Source organism: Leptopilina boulardi, unplaced genomic scaffold (genome assembly GCF_019393585.1).
Source record: "Leptopilina boulardi isolate dan_hultmark-lab unplaced genomic scaffold, ZJU_Lbou_2.1 LbouV2_341, whole genome shotgun sequence".
Lineage (NCBI taxonomy): Eukaryota > Metazoa > Arthropoda > Insecta > Hymenoptera > Figitidae > Leptopilina > Leptopilina boulardi.
Window position 1 is genome coordinate 3,178,289 of NW_026137909.1, and position 6,328 is coordinate 3,184,616.

Sequence of the window (6,328 nt, forward strand, 5' to 3'; positions counted from 1 at the left end):
TAATATTAAATGATAATTTATTCATTGAATATTTTTTGATACATATAAACACCAAATATATACAAATTTTTTTTCTTAAATAACGTAATTATACATAATGTGTAATACTTAATTAATTAATATACAAGTTAAATAAATAATTAGATAAACATAAAGAAAAATAACTATCTGAATTAAATATTTGAAGCGATAAGTAATATGGTATATCCTTTATAAAACTCATAATTCCGTACCTGAAAAAAATTTCAATTTTAAGTTGCATTCTAATTAATGATATATTTAAATATTTTAATGTTATTAAATTATTTTTTATAAACAATTTTTTTGTTATAATATTTTATACAATAATTTATTAAATGAACTATTACAATTGGCAGTGAATACAAGGTTAACATTTATAATATTAATATTATATTATAATATTTAATAAAATATAAATTTCTGGTTAAGTAAATAAAAAATATATGATAAACTTACTTGATTTGCTTATAATTTATTCAGCATATGATTTCGTACCATCCGATGGGTAATTTGTCATTAATGAATTGTGTCACTTAGTGCAGGATTTTTTTAGTTAAAGAATTATCTTAAACTTCAAATTATTTCGTTTAATAAAAAACTTTGAATTTTACATTAAAATAATAATTAATGAATAAATTCTCAATAAATTTTTCACTTTAACTCACTAACTACAGACTGTAGGTTCCCCTTCGTTCCTGGCAAATGCTAGAAAGCAACTGAAAACTTGAAGGTCTGCCTTAGAAAAATTTTTGAAAAAATACTAAACATTTAAAAACATTTTCTTCGTCTCTTTGCATCTTCAAAATTCATACATTTTCTATCTAAATAAATCTATAAGAAAAAAAAAGTACCGAAAAACTCATAAAATAGGACCTTTTGCATCGAGAAACCCTTGACTGGTCATCCTAATGCAAACCAGATGTGGCAAACCTTTAAAAACGAAAAAATACTCCAATCTCTACTTTAGAGTAAAAATATTTTGCAGTATTAATAAAAAATCTTTCTTCTTGTTATCACTTATGTTTAGTAGTTCTTACTCAAAATATAATACTAAAATTTAAATAAAATACAGTAAATCTCAGTTGATTATGTATTATTTTATTTATTTATTAGTGTCATTCTAATTTTTTACTTCTGCCATCTATGTGTTGTATCACCAATTAAGTATCCAAAAATTCAGAGACTGCAGTATTCATTTTATTTACTCCGGAAGATGTTCTTACCTTTAAGAGACTTCTGAAGACCTTAGAGATTACTCTGAACACTTTGGTATACTTAGGAAACTAAGATGATCCATTTGAAGATACAGCTTATTGTTAGTTTACTCAGTGTACTGTCATATGCGTTTCGAATATTACGGAAGACGTTCAGGTATACATTGGAGATTATGTATACAAGTTATAATACTATTTGGTATACTCTATATACTTTCAATACCGTTTGGAATACTATTTCGAATATTCCGATTACTGCGTTTACTTATTCGAATACTATTCATTTTATCCCAGGATATTATTTTAACAGACATGTACATTGTAAAAATAATTTAGGAACATTGAAACAGAGTACGGATACATAATATATTAGTGATAATAAAAAAATTCCTCTTTGAGTGCAACTAAATCCAGAATTAGTCCAAATTAGGGTAGAGTCAAATGCATCAAATTATAGGAGATTAGCGGAATATGTCACTTATTTATAGGCCGCAGCATTTGCGTTGAGTTTCGTTACGCAAAACGCAACGCAATTAAAATATTTTTTCAACATTTTTAGAAAGTTAATGTCCACTCAAATAACGTTCTGAAAATATTTCATGTTCGCTAAACGTTTTCGGAAAATAAACGTCCTTAGAATATGTTATTTTAACAGACATGTATATACGTTCTAAAAACGATTTAGAGAAACTTCATTGGAACATGAAGAGTTTCGTTTAGAGAAAAAGTTAATTGTACGCTTGCATCATGTGAACTGAATACAATATACATATGTTTTTGAATAAATAAATTTTATTTCTTTGACAGAAATATTCTTAATTTAAAAGTACATTTTTCAATATATCTCTTTCGAAATATATTTTTTTGTTCCATTGTACAAAAAGTATGTCATTTCGGGCACTTAGTGCGGATACGCAAAGTAACTGATTCCCACACGGAGTCGGTTGTGCCCTCAAATGACATACGTTTTGTTCACGTAGGACAATTCTATTATGACCGCGTAAATGTTTTTCTTACTTACAATTATAGCTAGATTATTACGCAAAATATATTATATTACTTATTTGCCATTTATCTAATGGACAATATCATTGTACATACAGAAACTGTCGCTCGAACAACCTACATAGTATAAAAAAATAAAAATAACAGTATGAAATGTGAATGAACACTATTATTATATATTAGTGCATGAAATTCCTTACCGAAGAAAATGTTTGTAAGGATAATACGCAAACTTTTCCTACATTAATTGTGCACATGTGAGAGGCTCTCATTAACACAATAAGAAGCGATTTTCTTAGTGCAACCGGCATCTCATACCAACAACTGTTATAACTAATAAAATTAATTTTTCTTCTTTTACTTGTATAATTATTATTATTATAGGTTTTTAAATAAATAAAATATGAATATATACAAAAATACTTTTGTAAAAATAATTTACATATTTTCAGAGATTATGAAACTTTGATCCATTAATTTTTGGGCAGGGAAACTGTTTAGGAAGAAAAGACAAACCATCAATAATCCATAGTTGCCGAATTCTATGGCATCGTTCCTTTTATCCAAATTAATAATGAACTGTATAATTATAATTATTAGAAACAATTTTTTTATATTTATTTGTAATTTAAATGAAAAAAAAAATATACCTGTGATGCAACAAACACTAAAATTGCAGCATTAATTCCAATAATAAAGAAAAAGTACACAGAGTACACATTATTTAATTTATCTGCGAATCTGAAAAAAGAAAATTTCTTTAATTTAAATATTTTACAGCACAATCTATTTATTTTTTTAGAATTTAATACTTTTTTTATTTTGTACTCTTACGTTAATGCGTCGTTGTACTTGACAATACAAAAGCAGATTTCTTCATGTACTAGTTCGTTAGAACTTTTCTCTTTTGATAAGATATATTTACTTCCAATCCTCTCAAACCGATTACTGTTAAAAAGAATATTTCATTTAAAAATGATATATTAATTTCTCTGAGTCAACAAAATAGAATAAGAGAAAAAGAATTCTTTTTACGTTTTATAGCTTCAGACACTAGAATTTTATTAAATTAAAAATTATAACACAGGCACAAATACATTTTAAAAAAATTAAATAGTAACATTATTAATTTACCGATAAAAAAAGAAATTGAAATTAAAATCACATCGATTGAGGTCGCAAAAGTCAGTTAAAAAATTTTTAAAAACACTTATTGTAAATAATAAATGGATATCCAAAGTGTTAATTTATGCAATATTTTTGAAAATTTCACAGGTATACATGGTTTTTTGTTTGAGATATCAGAGTGGTTTCCAATGTATTTTTGTGTGCTTACCTATCACTTTAAAAATTAGTGGTATTATATTTATATATTTTTAATAAAAAACACTGAAATTGGTGAAGAAGGTAAGATTTTATTAAATTTGAATAATTTACTAATAAACTGAGACTCTGATTAGTATTTAATATTAAAATAAGAGTTTTATAAAAAAAATACAAGTTTGAGCTGAGCTCAATGTACCGAGTGATGAAATCATCATTAATATTAATATTTCATATAATTGCATGCATTATACAATAATGACAAATGGATTCCACGGAAGATATCTTATAGAACAATAATATTTTTTAATGTTGAAAATATTTTTACCCAACAGCTGCAAGGAGTCCACAAGTATGTTGCACAAGTGATAAATATATTGTATAGGCACAAACGAAAATTGTTGAATTCGTATAGAGAAAAATTAAATTATAAGTTAATGCCAAATAAAAATAGTCATCATTAGAAGTTATATATTTTTCTGGCATTTGATATGAGTCTCGTGTTTTGTTGGAGTTTAAAATAAATGAGTAATAAATTATTGGTGCAACTCCTATAAGAGTATAAATTATTGAAGAAACACAAACGGCAGCTATAAATTTAAAAAAAATCTGATTTAATAACCCACATAGCACAATAATCTGCTGTAAAGTTAAGCGAATGTAGAAAGATGCCAATGCAGGTGTTGAAAAACATATGCGCAGATGTGTCAAATTTTTTGTAACGATTTTCAAGCAAATATGTTTAATTTTTAAAACTTCGTCCACCTTATCAGATCCGCCATTTTGAATTTTGAAAAATAGATACCGGATTCATAATCGCAGCGACCACGAAAACCCCTGAGTAATGATTTAAAAGCGAATCCGCACGATTATTTAAAAATTCGTCTGCAATTTTTGGATCTGCCATTTTTAATTTTAAAAAACTGACTTTAAATTTGCGGATCAGCGACCCCAAAAACCCCCCAGTAACAATTTTCAAGCAAATATGGTTAATTTTTTAAAATTCTTCCGCCATTTTGAATTTTCAAAATCTGACGTCTGATTTGTAATCAGCAACCCCAAAAGCGACTTTTTGTGGTTTATTATTGTACCCTAGAGTGTCAAAAGATGAAATATTTTTTGCAATTATATTTGCAAAATATTGAAATTATAATTTAGAATTAAAATATTGAATATTCTACAATTAAATCTTGATTTTTATGGAATTTAAGCAGCTGGTTCCCTCAGACCCAGGTCAGGCACGTGAGGCTTAACCCATATCCCCTTTCAGCAGAGTATAATCTGCTATGTGACAATTATTTTAATAATATTCAATGAAGATATAAAATATATTAACCTGCGTATATGTAATTAATTCTTCTTCCTTCTTCGGAAAATTTTTCAAGTAGTTTTATCTGTGGTTCATTATACCAAAGGTTCCAATCATGTTTAATTTGTACAAATAGTTTAGTTATCTTTAACAAAAAAAAATTAATTAATTCTCAATATAACCGCTGATAGCAAAATCAATTAATGAATTCCCACGTGAAAATATTCCCGGGAGTTGATTCCCGAGAAATTCCCGGGAACTGAGCAGAATAAAGTTTTCTAATGTAAATTAAGTTCCTACGAGATGTTCTGGTTAATTCTAGTTAATTTCATTGAGCATCCCACGTTAAAATGTTTTCGTGAGAACTTTTATGAATTTCATGGGAATTTTTCATAAATTTTCCAAATAAATTTCAGTTTCCGATTGACCTATTTTGGATCTTTTTTCTGTCAAATAGAACAGAATTATTATAGAATATTCTAACAAAGTTTTAGATGTCTTTAAACGGCATCTATTTGCGAATTTAAAAACGTATTAAATTGAAAATTCTAAATTTTGAAAATGAGCAATCTCTAGACGGTAGAAAGTGTTCATGTTCCTAATGAACACAAAATGTTACTCTAAATGAACAGTGCAACACAACTTTACGACGATATTTTGATTTAATTAAATACTAAAAAATGTTTCTTTTTTAATTTTAATTTAGTAACTAGCGATGTATTCCTCGCTCGCTAACGCACGCTCGGTTAAAATTGTACTTATTGTTGTTTACTTATTGTAGTTTATGTATATTATATATATAATTTATGTTTTAAATTAATATATAATTAATATTGTATAAAATTTATCTTAATTTTGATCAGTTTCATTGAAGGATGAAATGACAATTGTTAAATATTAGATTTTTTTTATTATAATTATGACAACAATATTAATTATATTATATTATAATATATTTTTTTTATCTTAAATTATATTATATTATATTATATTATATTATATTGATGTAAATTGTCCCACAAACACATGTAGATTTTGCAAATTTTTGAGAAAAATATTCGTAATAAATCGAAATACTTTTTAAAATATCGGTTTTTATTTTTATTATCTATAGTAAACCGTTATAAAGAGATTCTTGTTTGATTTTACATATATTACTAGTTCTCCGGAATAATGATGTATTTGAATTCAATAATAATATTGTTAAACGAATGACAGGTGAACCTAGAGAATATTTAAGTATAGATTCATCTGAAGAAGATGAAAAGTGTGACACAATAACTAACTTAATACCAATTGAAGTATTAAATAGTTTAACTCCAAATGGACTTCCTCCTCACAAATTAATATTAAAGATTGGTGCAATTGTGATACTTTTAAGGAATATTAATTTAGAAAGAGGTCTTTGTAATGGAACAAGACTAAAAGTTATTAAAATGGGAAGTTTTTCTATTCA